This window comes from Spermophilus citellus (assembly GCF_964194105.1).
Source record: "Spermophilus citellus genome assembly, chromosome: 4".
In the NCBI taxonomy this organism is placed as follows: Eukaryota; Metazoa; Chordata; class Mammalia; order Rodentia; family Sciuridae; genus Spermophilus; species Spermophilus citellus.
Window position 1 is genome coordinate 115,248,488 of NC_138185.1, and position 23,767 is coordinate 115,272,254.

The 23,767-nt window shown below is 36.8% G+C and overlaps 1 protein-coding gene across 6 annotated transcripts in view; it reads left to right on the top strand.

Moving 5' to 3' along the window:
• Nucleotides 1-17,305: 17,305 nt before the first annotated feature.
• Nucleotides 17,306-23,767, top strand: part of DENND4A (DENN domain containing 4A) — a 114,031-nt gene continuing 107,569 nt past the window's right edge. For all 6 annotated transcript variants that reach the window (XM_081291200.1, XM_081291199.1, XM_081291196.1 and 3 more), the window contains exon 1: nt 17,306-17,563. The gene's annotated coding sequence lies outside the window, so the exon portion shown is untranslated. The remainder of the gene's footprint in view (nt 17,564-23,767) is intronic.

The following is a 23,767-nucleotide window of genomic DNA, read 5'->3' on the forward strand; positions in this document are numbered from 1 at the left end:
TTTTTTTTTTAGGCTTCTAATTCAGAAAATGTACATGGTGCTTGTTTTTCTGAACCAAGCCAGAAACCCAGGAATACTTTGAATCATAAATCTAAGGATAAGCCAAGCAACTTTTAGTTTAAGAATCATAGTTGGCTTTTACAAAAGCTGAATTCCGGCTCCTTTTTATTAAAGGCTTTAAAATCAAGTTCCAAATAAAGTTTTTTTTTTTCACTCTATGAAAACCAAAATATAAATTTCAGTGTTTGATAGATTCTTCTCTCCTGCAAATTGAGTGACTACATTTGCTTTGTAATGGATGTTAAAAATATGCTTGCTTGCTTACTCCTGCTAAAGACTGCAATAGATACTCTTCCTTGCTTTCTTTTTGTGATTAAAATTGTCAGCAACATGGAACATATTGTCACATTTTTTTGAGCAAAGGCATTAGAAGAATGCAAGGAATCAAACCCAAAGAGTCTAGCCCAAACCAAATAATTTAGACCACAAAGTTCAAACTAGTTTTTCCCATTTTTCAAAATAACTAGAACTGAATACTCACCAAGTCTCTACTTTTCTTTGTGTCATCTAGATGCTGCCACAAATCCAAGACTTTTTTTTTTGTTGTTGTTGTTGTTACATATTTAGGTCAAACTTACATCAACCGTTGGTCTTGTTACATAGGTGAACAATCATTTTATGCTAATTAACAGTTTGATTTAACTCATGAGCTTGAAGTGCTCCACAGGAACATTAAAGTGTGCTGATAACAGCTTATTCAGTGCATGAGTTTCCATTAAACTACTTAAAAAAATCTTAATTCATAGAAAAATTAAACTAATGCAAAGATCACCTGAAGTAAGTTATTCCAACCAGTCAAGAACCCCCAGAGACTTACATATGAAAAAATTTAAAAGAAAGATGAAAGGGCACTGGAATCCTATTATTCTGGAATCATGTTTATTTTGAGGTTTTATTTTTTTTTCAACTAATTATCCTAAAATATTGTCCCAGCACACAATTAAACCTGTTTAATAGATCATGAGACCGATGATTGCCTGAACACACTTGTGTGTGGTTAGGAAAACCACATTAGTGAACTTAGCCACTGACTTGTGACATTTATTAGAACCCTTGCCATTTACCCACAACTGCTGAAAAAAAATTAAAACAATCCTTCTTCAAGTTTTCACATTAAAAAGTGATCTTATATATGTGGGCATGGAGAAAAATACGGGAAAGTTCCTTTCATTAGGCTGGTTTTAAGTGGATATACTATGTTTACAAAATGTTTTGAGATGTCAGATAAGCAGTTCTAATGACAACATACTACACAGTTATCATGAGCCATGTGCAGGCTAAGGAGAATTTTCCGAGTATCAGGGTGGCCCACATGTTGCTATTTGTCATTTCAATTTCGTATCAGAATCAAAATTGAGAATAAAAACAAACTGAAACCTAGTAAGACGTCTGTGGTCTGAGTAATGAACCCTCTTAAGGGGGTAAAAAACTCATACAGTGAACAACACATTTTTCAGAAACCAGCTTTGGTTTCTTTTTTTTTACATGAAGGTCTTCTAGAAAATTGATTTTTAAAACAAAACAAAACAAAAAATCTAAATGTTCTACTACTGCACCTGATTAATTCACATGCTGAGGTAGTTTAAGTAGGTAGACATTTACAGTAAAATTTTAGAGTTGATATGCCGCCAATGATTTTGACATTTTTAAGAGAAATGACCAACCCTGTGGTTGAGAGCAAGTAGCCACACACATATTTTCTGCAGCTGCCTTTTAGCAACTACAGCAACACTTGTAGATGTTAGGGTTGTCTTAGTTACAGAGTTAGGACTGAATGTGAACACCAAGTGAGAGCTCCATGATAGAGTGGGTGCATGGTCACTTAGGGAGCAGCATTCTTCAGAAAAGGCTATAGCTTTATTTATAAGAAGAAATTCATAAAGTCTAACAGGTGTGGTTGCATTTATTCCATTTTTATTGCCTAAATTTTCCAGTGGACAGTATTCTATTTCAAGGCCATTCTATTGTGAAACCTTGCCCACAATTGTAACATAACTGTTTCTGTCGTAAACCCTAGAGGACAGCAAAGAAAAAAGAGATTAGGGGAAAGAGTACTCCATGTAACTTTTACAGGAAGGTCTTCTAGAAAATTGATTTTTAAAACAAACCAAAACAAAAAAAATCTAAATGTTCTGAGTTGCTATCTCGAAAGAACCCTGTTTTTTACTGAAGAGGAAGATGGTTCCTGAAGGGACTCTAATATTTAGTTTCCCAGAAAAGTAGATGAAGTGCAAGTAATCATCTAAATCAATGATTGCCAACTTTATAATCTGAGAATTATGAAGACTAATGAAATAACAACAGTCGATCATCACTTATGGAGTAGCAATAAGGTACTGTACTAGTCCCGTGCAATTTCTTTTGAGGTTTCGGGGTGTGAGATTCAGATTAAGATGTAAATGGGAGACAGGAAATCTGTGGTATAAACTAATTGTCTTGTGTCAAGGTTGTTACTTGTTCATTGAGGAAAGGGAATGTCTGGAATTTCCTTTGTAAATGTCTACTTGTGTGGACATATATAAACACCTTCATGATTTTGATAACGATGATAACAATCTTTCTATCTAAATGTGGAGGTTGTATAGGTTGTTCTAAGCTATGTAGTTAAGAACTGGGGCAACTATTCACAAAATGAATAGAAGGCAATATAATGAAAGGTCTGAAAAGTCCTTCGAATGACTCTAGTTTTGATTATAAAATACTCAAAAGGGGGGAATGGTTGATATGTAGTTGGAGTTGAAGGGAGAAGTTTAACAGAAGATGAAACATCAGGGTCCCCCGACCTCCCTGCCAGTGTTCCAAAATTCCAATTAGGACTTGTTAATATCTTAATAGTGACTCAGTTATGAATAAAACAAGAGAATGTGGGGTGAGGAGGGAGGACAAACAAAAGAAAGCAAAACAAAACAAAAATTAAAACAGTCTTTCCAAAACTACTTGTGCCCAGGTCTTCTGCTCAAGTCTTCATCTAAGGCAAAAACTCCCTTTCCTGTTCCCTCTGAAGTTATAGACTTTTTTTAAAGATCTTTATTTTATTTGTTTATTTTTAGTTGGTGCTGAGGATCGAACCCAGTGCCTCACCCATGCCAGATGAGTGCGCTACCACTGAGCCACAACCCCAGCCTCATAGATTTTTTTTTTTTTTTTACAAAAGTTTCTCAGAGACATCTATGTAGTTCTTGAAAAAAAATTGCACAGTAACTTCTCATTTCAAGGAATTTAACTAGGCCCCACTTAAAACTGCTGAGGCGTTTTAGTTCCCCCATATAAAAGTTTCCTGGGAATTATAAGCTAATAATATTGGTTCTGAGGTGCAGTTTCTTCACAAACGAAACATATATCACTAGTGTCCTTCCTGTTCCAATCCCAGAAAGTGACGGTTTTTTACTCTACAGCTGCTTAACATCTGGAACATCTCAACATCTTGCTTCATAGTCAGTGCACTCACTTAGGCCATACATCTTTTTCAAAGTAGTGACAAGAGGAAAGTCTATTTTGCAAGGTATCTTTTAACCCAATCTAGGTAGCAGCATAAGTATGTCCATTCTGTATGATACCCTTGTTCGCCCAAATCAGTTATTTAAATCCTTTGAATTTCTTATTTCTAGCGATTAACCTGAGCATTATTAATTCTTCCCTAAACTTTCATCCTTAACTACTAATAGACTAACCTCCAAATGTGTTTCCACTTCCCTGTTACGTTGGAAACTTTATTCATCCTCAGTTACTGTCTATTTTACATTGATGTTGTTCTTTATAAATAGACTATGTACGTAGGTATAAAGATTTGTTTTATATCAATTGCTTTTATGTATTGGACTCACTAACAATCTAAAAATCTGCTTTTCCTTAAATATGTACAGTATTTATAAAAAGTTTCTACATCAGATTTGTGGATCATATTAAATTTACATAGGCAACCTGTTAAACTCCACACAAGACTTCAGGAAAAATAAAAGCAAACCTAAGTAAAATAAAGGGTTAAGTAAACATTCTAACAGAGAACTCACCCTAAGCTACAACTTCTTCTTACTCTAATTTATAGTTTCACTACTGGCCACACTTTTATTCTGCTTACTTTTTTTAGTTTGTTCCTTAGATCTATTTTTTTTTTAACATATGTTTTTGGATAACAACACTAACCTCTACTGATTCGGTCTTCCTAATGCAAGTTGGTCAGTTTCACTTGAACTTCAAGTGCCCTGTATGATATAAAGGTAGTGCGTGTGGGCTGGGGATAGAGTGCTAGCATAGGGAGGCTAAGGCAGGAGGAACACAGTTCCAATCCAGCCTGAGCCATTTGGTGAGACTGTCTCAAAATCAAGTAAATAAGGGCTGGGGTTTTAGCTCCATGTTACAGGGCTTACTTAGCATGCCGGATGCCTGGGTTGAATCCCCAGAAAAATTTTTTTAAAAGTAGTGTTCTGAAAACCCAGGAATGCAATGGTAATGACTTTTGTATTGCCTTTTCTCATCCTTTATCTTTTTTTTTTTTTTTTTTTTTTTGGTACTGGGTATTGAACCTAGAGGAGTTTTTACCACTGAGCTACTTCCTTAGACATTGTTAAAAATATATTTCATTTTTAGGTGCTGATAGACTTTATTTTATTTATTTATTTACTTGCGGTGCTGAGAATCAAACCCAGCGCCTCACACATGCTAGGCAAGTGCTCTACCACTGAGCTACAACTGCGCCCTCCTTAGCCCTTTTTATTTTTTACTTTGACAGAGGGTCTCAATAAGTTGCTGAGGATGGTCTCAAAATTGCCATCCTCCTGTCTCAGCTTCCTGAGGTGCTGGGATTCCAGGTATGTGCCTGGCAAAACTCTACAATGATATATCATCTTATATCAATTAGAATGGCTAGAGAAATTTGAACACATACACACATAGCAATCCAAACAACCAAATCAACTTGACAGTAGCAAGTGGAGCAACTGAAACTGCCACCTTAAACACTGTGCGAATTCAATATGGTATGACCACTTTGACAAACACTTTCTTATAAAGTTAAATAAACACTTATAATAGGACTCAGTAAGTTCTCTTTCTAGGTATTTACCCAAGGAAAACAAAGGTGCATTTGGATACCAAAACCTGTATGCAAACGTCTATAGGGGCTCTATTTATAATGACTTCAAATAGGAAACATCCTAAATGTCCCTCAACTGGAGACTGGGTAAACAAATTGTAGCGCTTTCATACAATGGCATACTACTCAGCAATAAAAGGGATCATACTACTGATTCATGCACCATTAGGCAATTACCAAAAGTTCATACTAACTGGAAAAAAAGCTCAAGAGGCAACATATTCTATGATCATGTTTGCTTGCTATCTTAGAAAAAACAATATATTATGGAAATAAAAATCCAATTAGTGATTCAAGGGCTAGGATCAAAGAGCATGAGGGAACTTTTGGGGGGTGATTGAAATGTTGTATATCTTGATCGTGATGGGGATTCACAACTGTAAACATCTGCTCGAACTCTCTACTTTAAAAATGAATTTCACTACATGTAAAGTTTTTATTTATTTATTTTTCTTTGGTATTGGGGATTGAACCAGTGAGCCACCTCCCCACTCCTATTTATATTCTATTTTGAGACAGGGTCTCACTAATTTGCTGAGGCTGCCTGGAACTTGGGATCCTTCTAACAGCCTCCTGAGTGGCTAGGATTACAGGTATGTGCACTCTGTTTGGATACTGTATGTAAATTTTATTCCAGTAAACCTGACACGAAATTCTTTATCAGAATTGATGGAAAATTGTGAAGACTATTCTTGTTCCTTACTGCTTCTTTTCCTTGTTGTTGTTGGATGCTGGAGATTGAACCCAGGGACTTGGGCACTATATTGCTTTTTTTTTAGGTGGACACAATATATTTATTTTACATTTATGTGGTGCTGAGGATCAAACCCAGTGCCTCATGCATGCTAGGCAAGCACTTTACCACTGAGCCACAATCCCAGCCCCAATATTGCTTCTTAATTACTGTAGCTCTTCAAAGAGAATGTCAATGAGTTTGATAAACTCCTAGAAGTTTCCAGTATTGTTCTCATTACATGGACCTTGTTTTTGGATAAAAATAGTGGAAGAAAAAAAGTACAATAAATCAAACATTCATAATTGGAATGTCTATACTCTATGAACTACTAAATTCTGACCAAATTTTTGTGTAAGAGGAAGTGGCCATGTTGACTGTCTTTTTACTACTTCTGGATAGAAAAAGTTTATGCTTTGCTGTTATTATATAATTATTCTTCAGTAATAACTCATTGAAAAAATTTCAATTTTGAGATACTTTAAGCATGCATAAAAGTTTTAAATAGAAACCCACAAACTCATATAAATTTAATAATACTTATACTTTTGTCAAGTTTGTTTAGATGCATTTTTTAAAGCCATAGAAAATAAAGTGGTTTCAGGGTCTCATCTTTTTATTCAGAAATGTACATGATATCTAACAAATCAGACTTGAATAGTGCTTGTTGAATAAATGATGCAATTTGGGAAAAAAAACAGTTATGGGGCTGCAGCTCAGTGGCAGAGTGCTTGCCTAGCATGTGTGAGGCATGGGGTTCGATCCTTAGCACTGCATAAAAATAAACAAAATAAAGGCATTCTCTCCATCTACAACTACAAAAAATTTAAATATGTTAGGCAGAATAACAATAACTAATGTTCCTTGAGCACTTATTAGAAGCCAGACACTACTTCAACTGATTTACAGAATCTTCAGGAAAATGGCATGAATTAAACATTAATGTTTTTATTTTGCCTACATAGAAATTAGGCAATAAAATGCTCCATTGGAGGTTTATGAACCTAATTTGTAATTTATATTATTGAATAAATACTTACCTTATACTTGTATATTCTTTTTTAAAATTTTCTATTTGTTCTACTTAGTTGTACATGTCAGTAGAATGCATTTCAATTCATCGTACACAAATTGAGTGCAACCTTTCAATTCTTTGGTTGTACATGGTGTAGAGATTCACCATTCATAAAATCATACATGTACCCAGGGTAATGATGTCCATCTCATTCCACCAGGTTAGATGCATTTTAAAAAAGCAGTACAATGCAGTAGTTGAAGCCCAACCTCTTCCTATTTCCTTTGCTACTTCTCTAGAGCTAACTACTATTGTGAAGTTAGTGTACAGCCTTGTAATTTGGGAATTTGTTTTATGTTGGTATAGCAGATCTCACTCATCTTAATTATTATATAGTGTTCTACTGTATAACTTATCATGGGTTCTCTTATGGATAAACATTTGTTTTTCTATCCAATCATTATTACTATGAGCTACTAACCAGTTATCCTAGTTGTGTCTCTTGTTGAATATGTATAAGAGTTTCTTTTTGTATGTATGCCCCGGAGATTGAACTCAGGAGCATGTGACACTGAGCCACATCCCCAGCCCTATTTCATACTTTATTTAGAAAGGAGGTCTCATTGAGTTGCTTAGCACCTCACTTTTGCTAAAGTTGCCTTTGAACTCAAAATCTTCCTGCCTCAGCCTCTTGAGTCACTGGGTATAAAATTTTCTTTACATGCAGTTGTTTTCAAGCTTTTATGGCCAGTACTTAAAATGAGAAATGATTTTACATTCAGATCCCATACATGCACACATCATTACAGGCTAGGTTGCTTGGGAAATAGACTCATTGTGTGCAGGAGTTTATTGAAGAGTGTCACATGATCAGCACCTGTAGGAAAGTAAAGGAAGCAGGAATGGGCAGGGGGAGAAGTTGATCTGTAAAGAAGTGGCAATAACTGATGGCCTGAGTTGATCCTGCATTGACTGGGGTGATCCTTCAGATTATTTTGAATTAGGGAAAAGAAATTAGGCCCTTATATACCTTCATTGACCAATTACTGACTATATTGCACCTAGGAAAATGTGACCTTGAGCAAGTAGCTATCTTCCTGGAAATAGTCCTGAAGAGGGACCCAACTAAAAGCTTTTTGGCTGCCAATGCTCCTAGAAATTGAAAGAATGAATGCTTCAGTCCCGGGGATGAAGAATCTAGGTAGCACACTATGACATTTAATATGGAAGGATGTGTGTGTGTGTGTGTGTGTGTGTGTACCCATAACAAATTCTTGCTCTGATATTTTCTGTTCTGTTTCATTTAAAAAAAGAATATATAAAGAAAAAAAAATATATATATATGGTAGTTCTTAAAAAAAATAAATTGGGGCTGGAGTTGAGTTGTAGCTCAGTGGTAGAGTGCTTGCCTAGCATGTGTGAGGCAGTGGGTTTGATTCTCAGCACCACATATAAATAAATAAAATAAAGATTCATCAACAACTAAAACAATTGTTTAAAAATAAATAAAATTGTTGCAAACCCTTAATTGATTTCACAATCCACTAATAAGATCATGAATCACAGCTTAGAACAAATTTCTTTAAAGTATATACACAAAAATGAAATTACTTTTTAAATTTTAATAAAATATTGTCACTGCTTTCTAAAAGAGCTGAATTACTTAACATTTCTTTCCACAGCAGAGCATGAGAGTTCTAGTTTTTTTGAAGATTCACAAAGCTTGGTATTGTCAGAATTTTTAATGTTTTCTCATCTGATGGACAGGATAATACTGTAGATAATCTGAATGAAGTCCATCCTTTGATGAAAGTTAAAAATATTTCTAATATTATAGTACACCAAAACTTAACTTCTTGCTTGCTTATCAACCATCAAAATGGAATGTTTTTCACTGATAATGAGAGTGTTCAATTTTTAGTCTGGCAAAATAAAAATCTAGTTTTGCAAAAATGAATCTTTTAGTCTTATAATCTTTTATATAGCAACTGGCAGAGTATATTGTATGTAACATATAAAGTAAAATACCTGTAGTTTGAAGGAATGAACTCTATGCCTAGACACATAACATTTATGGTTTCATTGATTTCTTTAGAAAAATCTTGTTTGGCCCAGCCAGTGTGAGGCCTGACTCTCGTCTAGGCCAAACATATGATTTAGGATATTTTATTTTATCTTTCTGAGCTTCTGTTTCTTTCTGTCAAAAATAAGCATTTTCCTATATATTCAGTTTATTTCATGATAATTTTGGAATACTGAATTCTCAGAATTCAGTAATACAGAAAGAAAAGAACTAGGAACCTGGATTCTAGTCCTAGCTCTTTTCATACTATTAGATGTGTATGATTTTGGAGAAGTCTCAAGTGAACAAAAGGTCATTCTTTTGAAAATGAAACAGTCATTGGATGATTTCAAAAGATTATTCCTGTACTGAAATCCTATGTTCTAGATAAGAGGAACAAAAAAATCAACTCATGACAGTTATTCTCATGAAACCATTTTGATGTGGGTCAGATGATAAATTTTAAATCCATTTTCTCCTTGCCTGCCCCCCCTCAATTGTTCTATGTCAATCCATTTAGCCTTAGCCTTGTTTAATTGCTCTGTTTATTACTTAAACTCCTCCTTGAGATTTTCCTGTACAATGACCAAGCCCTAGCTATGCAGCAAACAGAGCCTTACTAAATGTAAGAATTTGAAATGGGAGAATATGTTTCTAAACCCTTTTTCATAAACCACTATTTTCCCACTTTCTTTTAGCATATAACCAGTTAATAATGACCAGTATCATTATGTACTCTTCTCAACCTGATACCAAGGATTCTGTGGCTGTCCTTTCTAAACTGTCTACAACCTTCCAGACAGCACTGCCCAGGCAGGCAGCAGTTTGACAGCACTACCTTACCATGCCATCTCTAAAAGCCTTTTTTCCATTTTAGTTTGAATACAGTCAAATAAAAGATAGCCCCATCCCAACCTCCGTCTCTTTCCCTTTAAGCATAATTTTAAAGTTATTGCAACATATAAATTCTATGAAATCAATACGTTGACATTTATCAAATTAAAGATGCTGTTAAAATAATTCAAATATGAAAACTTGCAGGGTTAGGAATGGAGAATTTAGAGAAAAGATATCTACTTTTAACAGACAGCAAAGTGATACTGACAGTGGAGAGCCTTAACTAGCTTGTGGGATTATTTAGTTAAGAAGAAACCCGCCTAACAAGAATCTTTGGAGATCTTTTTTGTTTTAAATTTAAATCTTTATTATTAAAAGTCAAGTCAGGAGGATCACGAGCTTGAGGTCAGCCTGATTAACTTTACCAGATCCTGTCTCAGAATACAAAAACGGATGGATGTAGTGCATTGGTTAAGAGTACCTGTGGGGTGAGGGGTTCAACCCCCAGTATTTGAAAAAAATATCCATTATGCTCCAAATTTTGAGTCAAACTAATTGTAAGAGATTTTCCCTTTTGAATTAACTTTGCCCTTCATATAACTAGTTTGATGTAACTAAGTGATCCAATTTTTTTGTATGCACATGTATGGAAAAGGGGAATATGGTACTTTTATGGGCAGCAGAGGTTTAGCTGTCTTCTTTCTATTAAGAGCCTTGTGTTGTCAGTCTGAAAGTGTTCTGAATGAGAGACAGTTTCTACCGTATTGTGGAGAGGCAGGGGACAGAGTGGTATAGGTCCTAATGCCCTGCTCTTCTTAGGTAACATCAAGATTGGATATTTGAGCCAGATATAGTGGCTCAGGTCTGTAATCCCAACAACCTGAGAGGCTAGAGCAGGAAGATTACAAGTTTGAGGCCAGCCTTGCCAATTTAGCAAGGCCCTAAGCTACCTAGTGAGACCCTGTCTCAAAAAATTAAACAGGGCTGAGGATGTGGCTCAATGGTTAAGTTCAATTTCTGGTACCAAAACAAAACAAAACAAAATAACAACAACAACAAAGATTGGACATTGAAAGAATAAAAAGGAAGGAAAGGAGGAAGCTAGCAAGTTCACACTGTGAAACAACTGATCTCTTTTAGAAGATCAGCTTGGCAGGGATGGATGGATTAAAGCGGGGGAAGCCAGGAGACGGGAAATCCAATTAGACAACTGCTGCAAAATTTCAGGTACAAAATAAAAAGATGTGGGTTTGAAGTAAGTCAATGTGAATGGAAAAGAACAGGTGAGGAAAAATATTACTAATGTTAAGGAGGTGATATCAGTTGGTTTTGATAATTAGGTGTCAAGGAAAGAGGGGAAAAAGAGGATTTGATGATTCCCAGGTTTTCACTTTGTGACTAGGGGCATGGTGGGCATCATTCAAGAAAAGAAAGAACATAGGTATAGCCAGTTTGGGGTAAAGATAATAATGAGTTCACCTTTGAACATGCTGAATTTCAGATACACTTGGGACTGATACATCTTGAGGCAGTTAAACATACAATCCTGAAGCATAGGCAAGAAGGAAGAACTTAAAATGTATGTGTCTTCTATTTGGAAGGGTTATGTAGAAAACAGAAGTGGTTTTTTTTTTCCTTAATTGTACTCTTTTCAGTTGCAGGTGTTTCCCTTTGCTGGCAGGGTTCCTTAAGCCTTGACAATAAAATGGGTGTCCCATTTGTCTACCCTAGCAAGATGCTTGTCTAGGCCAATCAACAAAAAGAAAAGACTTATAGTGTCTGATCTGTTTGGCTTTCTGTTTCCAAATATCCAGGCTGTACCTACAGAGCTGAGTAGATGAGAAAATCTGACTCATATTTCCTGCAAGTCAGCACAGATATTCATCCTTCCAAATTATTTGAATCTTTGGCCACTCCCAGAGAGTCAAAGCACTGCAACAATTTATGAGCACCTCTTTCATCTGTTACATCTGTTAAAAATATTTGAAGAAAAAAATTAAAAAAAGCTTTTCCTGCCTTGTATCAGCCTTACCCCCCAACTCCAACTCCAAACAATGATGTCCTTTCCTTTTATAGAAAGTCTACATTGTCTCAGGATTGGTTCCAAAGTCATCTGTGTTTCACCTTCAGTCCTCATGAGAATCAAATCCTCTGGGCTCCCACAGCAATGAGTTTGTCTGGTGTAGAACTTGTCACAGTCTCACTTATTAAAGTTAGATGTCAGGAAGCCTTCTGTCTCTCATATGTGCCTGTTTATCATTGTGCTCCTTCTGTACCCAGCACAATTTTTGATGCATAAATGCAGACTGAAGTGAATTTGTGAAAAGTTATGAAAATATCATCTTACCACTTGAAGAAAGTCAGGAGGCCCACTTGACTGTGGACAATGACAGTTGGTACATTATTTTAAAATAACTTTCTTTTGCAGATAATTTGAGAAGTAAAAATTAGAATTTATAAGGAAATGTTGAAAGAGGTAAAATTACTAACTTGAGGAGAATGTTGAGAAGTGATAATTTTCAAAGTTGTGAAAAAGTGCTGAGTCAAAGATGACTCCTCAGATGGCCACCAAAGGGCAGAGACAACAGTGGCTTGGACTACAGCAGTCCTCCTGTCCTTGGTCATTCCTCTCAAGTACCAGGTTTAAAATTTGTCATTGTTAATATGATAGTTCTTACTATTATTCTTGAAAGTTGTTCAGGCAAATTGTCTTTCAAAAAGAATTTAGCCAGATTTGTCTTTTGACCACACTGCTGATCAATTTCCATTTGTGGATTAAATACATTGCAATATCACTCTAACACCGTTTTACAATGAATGCAATTTGGCAACACGTGCTCTACTTGGGACATATCCAGAGAGTTTCTAAAAGCTCATAAATTTCTGATGGAAGGTTTTTTCACCCCTGAGGAAGCCCTGTAGCATAGATATCAAGGACTACTTTAAGGCTCCATGTTTTCATTTACAGATGTGGAAAACATCTGGCATAGCAATTAAGGTACCTAGACTTAACAGGTGGAGAGAACTGGACTATAAAACGTGAGCTTCCAGTACTATAAATGGTTACCGGTCTCATAGTTTTCCCTCATGCAGCACTGGAACTATAATGTTTTAAAATAATTCCTAAGAAAGAGCCAGTGTTCCAGGTGTAAAAGATGACATCATTTCAGGAAGGGCATGGCATGGGACTCAAATTTATAAGCCACATTTTTCTATTTGGCTTATGTCTACATTGTTAGAGTCTCTTGCCCAAGTCACATTTAAGGCTCAAGTTTATTTAGCTGTGACCTTAGTCACAAATGCCTGGGATGTTGAGAGGACTCAGGATATGACAGTTAAAACAAAGAGGTAGGGACTGGGGATGTGGCTCAAGCGGTAACACGCTCGCCTGGCATGCGCGGGGTGTTGGGGTGGATCCTCAGCACCACATGAAAATAAAATAAAGACGTTATGTCCACCGAAAAAAAAATAAATATTAAAAAATTATCTCTCTTGGGGCTGGGGATGTGGCTCAAGCGGTAGCGCGCTCGCCTGGCATGCGTGCGGCCCGGGTTCGATCCTCAGCACCACATACCAACAAAGATGTTGTGTCCGCCGAGAACTAAAAAATAAATATTAAAAATTCTCTCTCTCTCTCTCTCTCTCTCTCTCTCTCTCTTAAAAAAAAAAAAAAAAAAAAAAAAAAAAAAAAAAAAAAAATTATCTCTCAAAAAAACCCCCCAAAACTCAGAGGTACTTAAAAATAAAAAATTCTCCCTACTGCTTTTCTACTGCTTTTAAATAATATTTGCTCAGAAGTGATTTTCTTTGATTAAAATACTTCAAACCAACTTTTGAAGAATTTTGAAACTTTTTAGAATCACATTCTGTAAGCTATTCTTGCAACTATTTGCCTATAGCATTTTCACTAATATTCTGTAATGTAGGTGAATATTTATATATAAATGTGTATATTTCCAACTGAGTGCTCTTTGCTGCTAGTCAAAAATTTTAATATGCCAAACTAGTCCTCAAAAAAGAATTGACTGGGACTGGGATTGTGGCTCAGTGGTAGAGCACTTGCCTAGCACATGTGAGGCTCTGGGTTTGATCCAGCACCACATAAAAATAAATGAATAAAAATAAAGGTATTGTGTCTATTTACAACTAAAAAGTATTTTTTAAAAAGAATTAACCCACAGATCTAGCAATAATTAAAACCAATAAAAGGCTTAATCTGTTTTTAAGGGGGAGGGAATAGGAGTTACCAATTTGACATTAAAAAACTTTTTTTTAAAGAGTTTTATTGACACATAATTGAAATAGAGAACTGCACATATTTAAAGAATGCAATTTTTTTTTTTTTTTTTGGTACTGGGTATTGAACCCAGGGGTGCTTCACTAACCACATCCCTTGTCCTTTTTATTTTGAGACAGGGTCTGGCTAAGTTGCTGAGGCTGACCTCAAACTTGCAATTCTCCTTCTTAAAATTGCAACTTAATAAGTTTGATATATGTATATACCTGTGAACCCATCACCACAATCAAGGTAGTGAATAATCCATCACCCTCAAAAGTTTCCTTGTGCCCTTTTATATTATAAACCCTCCCCAGTAGTCACTGACTGGCCAATAGCCATGTTCTTCCACTGGGGATAAAAACATTGTAGCTGACATTGGCAGCCAGAAGGGTAAGGAGATTAAACTTTTTGTTTAACACAGTTAAAAATTTTGATCTTCATTCCTTTATAGAATGCTTGGTTATATAAAAGTGACAAAAATTTATCTCCTTCTCTTACTTTTTTCCAATCCATCACTGAAGAGTGATTTTTAAAATTAAATCTACAGAGTCAGAATCTTTTTTAAATGAAAATTAATAGCGTTAATAAGATATGCATTTATAGCAGTACATAAAAGGAGGGGCAGATTGTTGTCTGAGCCATTTTAGAGCATACATTTAGAGACTGCAGAGTACAGTTTATGATTATGGAACACATTTTTCAGTGTAAAAATTAATTGGTAATATATTAGTATTCTTTATTAGTATTATGGGTAACCATCTGAGCTAAAAACTTACATTAATCCTTATTTCTTGGGTGGTAGCTTCTAAACTTACATGGTTCTTTGAAATCTCCAGCTTAAGTAAAAAAACCTACTGAAACCTATGTACCTATTTTGTGGGTGTGAGGAAAAGACTTGACAGATACCTTAAAAAAATTAATGTCTTATAAAGTAAAATAGTAGTTTAGGAGTTGGGGGTATGGGAGAATGAGAAGTTATAATTCAGTGGATATAAGTTTTAGTTTGGGATGATGAAAATCTTCTGGACGTGGACAATGGTGAGGACCACAATGTGAATATACTTAATGCCACTGAACAATACATTTAAAAATGGTTAAAATGGTAAATTTAATTTGTATGTATTTTACCACAATAAAATAAAAGAAATTCATGTCTTGTATTTTATTAGAAAATGCAAAGCTAAGCACTTTAAAAAAATTAAGCCAGCTCTTGTGGTGCAGGCCTATAATCCCAGTGACTCGGGAAGCTGTGGCAGCAGGATTGCAAGTTCTAGGCCAGCCTCAGCAATTTAGCAAGGCCCTAAGCAACTTAGTGATACCCTTTCTCAAAGTCAAAAACACAAAAGGCTGGGGATATGACTCATTGGGAAAGCACCCCTTGGTTCAATCTCTACTACCAATAAATAAATAAATAAGGAACTATAGTATTGAAAAATTATGTATTAACATTAGTCCATATTCTTTCTCCAAGTAGCACATTGTGCAAAAAATGACTAAGAATGATTGATTTGGATTGTTATTAGCAATCAATAAAAAAAATCGATTTGTATAGGCAACTAAACATTATACCAACAAGACATACAAAACTTTTAGAAACAAATTATGTAATAATTTTCAGTGAAAATACTGTTTATTGTGCACAAAGTTATGTGATGCTCACATTTTTTTTTTAACAACAATGAACTGAAGATTAAAATACATCATTTGGCCAACTTGGTGTTGAAGAAGTTCAACCTCAGATTTTTTTTTATTTTCTTAACTTTAAATTCAGTTCTTTGGTCCATATATTGCCTGAAATATAAACACAGATGTCATATTGCAAACATCAGTGTTCCCCACTCCCTTGCTTTGTAATTAAAACCTTTTATTGGCTTTTGCTTACAATTAGAATAAAACCCAATCTTGTTTCTATTTTCCTAGGCCTTGTAGGATTGAGCCCTCCCTCCCTCTCCAGTCTCAGGCTAGGCTTCTCCATGCTAAAAAGATTTTCCCAGCACCATGAATTCTACTCAGTTCTAACAGCCAAGCTGCTTCCTATTGCAAGTTCTTTACACAGTCCTTCCCTCTGTCCTAAACATTTCCCAGGGCCTTTCTCCCATTATTGGTTCTCTTGTGTCTGATGGGCCTTCCCTTCATCACTCTAGTTTTTAAAACCATCCTGTTATTTACTATTCCAGAATTCTTTTCATAACCTTATGGTGTGTTTCCCCTCCAAATGTAAAGTATTCATTTATTATTTGATCTTCTCCCACTAGACTGCAACTCGCTGAAGGCAGATTTTTTTGATTCCCTCACCCCCAATGCTTGACTTTCAGTGAATGTTTGTTGATTGTCTACAATGGAAGAAAGGAGGGAGAAAGTAAAACTGTAGAGTTGGTAAAAAGGATGAACGCCTGTTTTGCATAAATTGACTTGAAACAAGAGGGATTTTTAAGGTCCCATTTCTTCCTTCATTTGTCCTTGGAATATTATCTAACATTTATTGAGTACTTTTGGGCATTATGCTAAGCAGTTCACATGTACTACAGAATTTAACGCTCAGAGTAATCCTGTAGGGTTTATCGACCCTTATTATACTCATTTTTCAGAGGCAACTTGCCAATAGCCATTAATGGTGGAGCCATGGTCAGGTTTAAGTAGGCCATATCCAATTTATCAATGTAATGGACACCCCTTCAGTCAACAATAGGCGTTTTATCAACGTAGTTTTCGGAGAACCCCCCTAAGTTCCCCATTTTACCTGGCCTGCTATCTTGGGTCCGAAACCTACTAGGTGGTTGCTAACCCCTCAGGGGGTTTCCTGCAGAATCTGAGTGCCCTGGGCGGAGAAGCCGCATCTCAGACTGACGCCCCGCGCTCTGGCTAGGCAAGGACTCCTGGGAGTGCCAGGGAGGACGAGCCAGGTCGGTTGGCGCGAGCTGGAGCCTTGCGCCTAGGGGTGGCAAAAGGGGAAGCACTGTATTCCTCACCCACGCCCGCCCGGGGCTCGGGATCTCCCGACTAGAGGGGGAAACCACAGTGCGATTCCCCATTTACACCGCGCGTCACGAGCCAGCACGGCCCAGCCCCACCCACCTTCTCCGCCCCTTTCCAAGAAGGCGCTAGGACCTCCATACCTCCAACCCGGCCCCCTCCTGCGCCCTCGGGCCAAATTCGGCCTGTGATTGGTGTTCGAGGGCTCGATGCCCGCCCCCGCCCTATCCGTCACTACCAAGATGGCGCCGGTTGGGGCGGCTGCCGCGGCTGGAGCTGAAGAAGGAGGCGGAGGCAGCCGCGACCGCGAGGGGAGGGGGAGTCCCGTCTGACTGAGACGGCAGGCCTGGGCGGGCGGGGGTGCCGCGCAGGGCGGAGCGCTGGGCTGGGGATGAGCTAAGCGGGCTCAGAGCGCCGCGGTATTCAGCCCCTCGTGTCCCGCCGCCGTGCGTGAGCGATCTGGCGCCGCTCTCTAAGCTTGACCCGCTGCTTGCGCTGGGGCCAGCGGGGAGGTGAGTGAGGGGACAGCTACGCGGGCAGCGGTGGCTTGTAGAGCTGTCACGGCCCCGAAAGGTGACAGCCGGGGGCGCGGGACTCGAGCGGTGGGACTCGCGAGGCGGCATGGATGACCGCGACCTCCGCCCCGGCTCCTGGAATCCGGGCCGTCCTCCGTGGGCTCCGTGCGCCCGGAGAAGGCGCCGCGGTGCCGAACGTAGCGCGGGCGTCTCTGCGTCGGACGCGTGGGGGGCTCCGGTGTTTTCATTCCAGATTTTCTATTAGGGGCTGGCCTGGGGCTGTTGTTGTTTGGGTGGTGGGGGCGGGGAGGGGGAGGTCCTGGAACTGGATTTTGACAAGCTCGTTACGTAAGTCGGAGGTGGCTTCCCGGAATCCCACCTGCTCTGTATTTTAAACACGCGCAGAGGGTGAGCCTGGGGAGCCCGGGTCCCGCCTTTTCCTCCTGGTGGTCTGCCCAGCTTTCCCTGGCCCGCGGGCGCCGGTTCCGCGTGAGCCCGGCCAGCGTCCAAGTTGGCCAGGTTTTTCAATCTTTTTTTTTTTTTTTTTTTTTTTGCGGGGCGGTGGGGGTGGGGTGGGCGATTCAGTTATTATCGTTACCTTTAAAGTTTATCGCTTTATGAGGGGAGGAGAAAAAAGAAAAAGGCTTGTGACCTAAAATTGGGTCGCAGCGACAGCTTTTCGTTATGGTGCTTTTAAACGACAGACGTGCCCGATGATTTTTGTTGTTCCAGGGTGCTTTTAATTCAAACGTATGGTTACGCCTAGGAGCCTGAGAGAAGGGTTTTTGTCTTATAGGACAGTTATGTCTTGTTTGCAACAGCAGGACAGGCATCAGGCAACAGGCATGCATTTATTTGAGGAGAAAACGCGTGTCAGCCAGTTAGAGACTCCTGAGGGCAGAAATTGTATTAGTCTGTGAATATGTTATTCTTTAAAATGTATTATACATTAATGAAAAGAATAACCCTAGTATAAAAGAAGCAATCTCATAGAATTACAAGCTCTTATTTGGTATGTATATAGCCTCATTCTGATTTTGGCCTACCCTCTTCCACCTCTTCCCTCCTTGGGGAAAGGAGACTGAGACACCTGTAAACAGTGTAGCCCAGGTTACAGTAATCTATTGTAGTGCATTTAAGATTATTATAAAAAGTAGTCTCTGGGGGATATAACATTGAATAATAAGAACTCTTGGGTAAGTTAATTCAGTTTATGTTTATAGTAGATCTGGGATTCAGCTTCTGAAAATTAAAAAGTATACAGAATTCTGAGCTATTTGAACCCTGTTTGAACTTATAATGAAAGACTGTATTTGGCCTCTTTTATGGGAACTTTGTTTTGGGGAGAAGTAAACATTTTTGGGTAATTTTTAATTCATTTTTACAATTTCCCTTTGAGTCAAGAGTTCTCAGTAAGGAGTCCAGAGTAGTATATCAGTATCTGTGATATACGTTACATAATTTTCTTTTTCTGAATGATTAAACACAGACCTACTTCACTGGGATTTTATAAGAACGAACTTATTAGAGAAGTTGATTATCTTGACATCAGCCCAATATTGTGAACAAATGAATAAAATTTGCCTTGAGTTTTAAACTGTGTACACAATTTTACATTTTTAAAAATTGGTGAAGCACAGTATAAATTTTCTGTTCATTTAGGAGAGGAAGGAAGCTGATGTGATTTTTTGAACTTTTCCACATGAATTACCACTGGCTTAAATAGTTATTGATTCTTAAGTTTCTGGAACTATTGTCCTGTTTCTGACAACCTAAATAATATTTAGTATAATTGGAAGGATATTTTTTAAAAAGGAACATTTATTAGTTCATTAAAAAATAATAAAAATTATGGCAGAGTATTAGGAAAAAACTTATTTTCCTGTTGTGTGATTATTGGTTATGTTATCTTTTATTGTTTGCAGAATTTTTCCAAGCATCATGCTTATTTCAGAAACAGAAATGTTCATTATATTATAATCTTGTGCTTTTTTACTTAAAAGCTCATTCTAAGTGGAAAATGTAAGTTGTTCTAGCAGGAAAATTGACTTGCTATTCATCTCTAATGTCAGAGACTTATCTTTGTGGGACTTTTCTCTTTCATATCAGAGGTAGAAGAAAAGAATGGATAAAGATAAAAGTAGTGAATTTTTTTCCTTTCTTATTTGTCTATTTTTTAGTGCCCTCGATTGATTGTTTATTGTCCAGGAGAATTTATGGTAGGGGTTTTTATGGGAGCCTAGTCACATTTACCATAATTTTACTTTGAATTCTAAAAGGCCAGTGTAGCACTTTACATTTAATAACCTATTAATTTACATAGGGTGTTATTATAATAGCAAAAAAATTGAACAGTCAAAATATAGTATGGAAATGGTGAAATTTAAGACAATCTATGTGGTGGATCTGGCTACTAGATATCATTTTAAAAAAACATTTACTGACATGAAAAAGTACAATGTTGAGAGGAAAATCATAATATAAAGAAATATAATACTGTTATTTATAACATACCACATGTAAATGTCTAAAAGGCTTGGCAGGAAATACATAAAATATTAACAGTTATTGTCTCTGGGATGACAGGATTAAGGGTAATTTTGCTATTAATATTTTTTTCTCACTTCTGAACAATTATTACTTTTGGGATGGGGGGCAGGTACCAGGGATTGAACTCAGGGGCACTCGACTAGTGAGCCACATGGCCAGCCCTATTTTGTATTTTATTCAGCGACAGGGTCTCACTGAGTGCTTAGCGCCTTGCTCTTGCTGAGGCTGGCTTTGAACTCCTGCCTCATCCTACCAAGCAGAGCCACTGGGATTACAGGCCTGCACCACTGTGCCTGGCCAATTATTACTTTTATAATTACAAAATGATATTAGAATATTTTTTAAGGGTTATGTGGGGAAATACTGAAATTCCAAATAACCATTGTTCCAACAAGGAAACTATCTTATGATTCATTGGTAGCAGAATCAACCCAAAATATGGTGTGTATTTGCAGTACACAATACTAGAAACAGGTGATAATTTAGATAAAGGCATTGCTCTAATTACCAGTATCAACATTGTTTAAGTTTTACATATGTAGATGTTTTGCACTATTTGCACATTGCTTTTCTCCAACCTTTTCTGTTTGCTTCCTACACCAAACTTTTCTTGTTGACAGTGCCACCTATTGATGAACTTCTCTTCCCAGTCTTTCTTCATTACTTCATCAGTTATTAGGCAATGGTTTTGGGATGTTTATGAGATCCCAATATTTTGCTAGTGACTGAGGATACAAAGGTGAATGAAACATGATTTTAGCCTTCAAACTTTGCCTGAGAATGCTTTTTTTCTTTATGAGCCATCAGCACACAATGAATACTTTGCTTTTCCAGTTTCACTGCTAATATTAAGGTAGTATCTTTTCCTGGTGTTCATATCCTCTGGTAACTTCCTTAGTGGGAAAATGTATTGAGTTCCTAGACAAATAATATAAAAATGAATTTTTGAAACATTACTTGACTTTATGTTGGGGAATCTTGTATTCTGAAAGGGTGTATTTATATCTATGGTTGTTCTTGTTATTTTTTTTAAATGTGTGAGACTTTCTTGGTTCCTTTTTCTTACTTCCTTCAGTTGAAAATCATAAACAAGAGAAAAAATAAAAGAGACAAAGTATCCAGAAAAAAGAAAGATATCATGGGAGTTTTTCTATTAGTGCTACACTCTATTTTCACTAAAAATAGTGAGTCATCAAAATGAATAAGTATACTAAGTAAGAGATAACAATTTCTGGGTCACTTTGCTAAAGTTTTTCCCTTCTGATCAGTGTGAAAATTCATTTTCCATATTTATGTTAAAAGTTTATATGCATATGTAAACTCACAGTTTAACTATTTTTGTTTTTGAGTAAAAGCTGCAGTACTGAGGAGTGAACCCAAGGGTGTTCTACCGCTAAGCTACATCCCCAGACCTTTTAATTTTTTAATTTTGTACAGGATTCCTCTTAAGTTCCCAAGGTTGGCCTCAATCTTGTGATCCTCCTGCCTGAGCCTTCCAAGTAGCAGGGATTACAGGCATGGGCCACTGTGCCCCGCTTAAATTCCTTAAATTTGTTTTTGTTTTTATTGTAATATTGTTTTGTAGATGAGACATTTTTTTTTTTTTTTTTTTTTTTTTTTTTTTTATAGAATTTTTTTTTTTTAATATTTATTTTTAGTTTTTTTTGGCGGACACAACATCTTTGTTTGTATGTGGTGCTGAGGATCGAACCCAGGCCGCACGCATGCCAGGCGAGCGCGCTACCGCTTGAGCCACATCCCCAGCCCTAGATGAGACATTTTTATTTTTGAAAAACTTTAAAGTAAATTACCAAAATATGTAGTATACACCCATACCCACATATAAAAATGTTAACATTTTCATTTTGGCTTCAGATACATTTTAATATAAAAAGATCTATGTCATAGTCACCACACTGAATTCTAAAATAGCAGTGTAGAACTTTATATTTCAGTGAAGTTAGACTTTCTTCCCAGTTTCATCTCTCTCCTTCTTCCCTCCCAGTTCATAAACTATATGTATGAACAATATATGGCATTGCTTTGGGTGCTTTTAAAAAGTATTGGCTTTGGAACCATACTTTCTTGTTTTAAATCTTGACTCTGCTTACTTAAAAGTTTCATGATGTTAGATAAGTTATTTAATCTTTACATGCTGCAATGTCTTCATCTATCAAATAGGGGTAACGGAATTGTCAATTTCATAAGTTTGTTGTAAAAATTAAATAAGTTTATTTGCAAAAGGTGCTCAAAATTGTGCCTGGCACTTTTTTTTAATGTGCTGATAAGTTTAAGTAGCTGTTAATATGATTGTATCATGGAATGCATATTTGTTGATATGAATTGTTGTTGATACTGTAGGTCCAGTTAATTATTTTCATTGTTGTGCAGTGTTCCATTGAATTAATATACTCATTTTATCATTTCCCCTATTAATGAGTATTAAATTGTTTTCATTTTTTTTTTACCTATTATAAACTTTGCCTCATTAATGTCACCACATCTCTTGAAGCAACATGCCAGAATATCTCTAGCTCATATACTTGGTTGTCATATTGCTGGGTTCTAGGGTAGAAGTATCTTTCCCTTTATAAGATATTTATAGGATATTGGCAAACAATGTCTCTCCATATCCTTGCCAGCAGTTAGTGTTGTCAGACTCCTTGCCATTCTGAATGGTATTAAAATGGCATTTCATTTTTGTCTTTTTTTTCATCTTTTAGTATTTTTGGTTATCTCTTCAGTGATTTGCACATTTTCTGTTGAGCTGCCTTTTTTCTTAAATTTTAAGATTTTTTTCAGCATAGTTATAAATGTTAAGGAAGCTTGTTTTTTATTTGTTTTTTGAGGTCTTCAAATCTCTTGGAACAATTACCAGTGCAGACCTAAGTTATTATAATTTTAAACCTTAATATATTGTTGATAGTGAACTTTCTAATGTGCTTTCTCAAAATAGGTATAGTTATAGTCCTTCTAAGACTGAGGAAGTGTTTCAGTAATGTACTGAAAATATATTTTACCGAAAATTACTTAAAATTTGTTGACTTCAAAATCCAGGTAGAATTTTATTAATATGATCAATATTACTTGTTAGTCCAAAATTCAAGAGGCCTCCTGCTTAGGGGAGAATTTTCTCTTCCTATTGCTTCCTTATTAAGGAATCAAAATGTAAATAGATGAAATGACTGACAGACACTTTTATCCGCAATATTATAAACTTTTAATCAATGGCAAGATGATTTTACATAGTACTCATTGTATTTCTGTTTTTGCTCGGCCACTATATATGACTGAGAGAACTAAGATCAGCCTGGTTTATTTTGGCTCATGATTTCAGAGATTTCAGTCCTTGGTCAACTGACCCTGTTGACTTGGGGCCTGTGCAAAGCAGCACTGTCATGGTGAGGAGTGTGTGATAGAGCATAGCTGCTCACTTTAGAGTGGCTGGAGAGACAAAGAGGAAGACGAGCCACTGGGGTCTCTAGCTCCTTCAAGGGCACTCCCTCAGTGTCCAAATTTTTTCCACTATGTCTTGTAATGCCACGGTCAAGACTTCAACACACTGGCCTTTGGGAGATATTCAAGATCTAAACTATAGCAGATACAGCCAGGTATTTTGTGGAATGCCCTTCATTTTGGTTTGTCTGATGT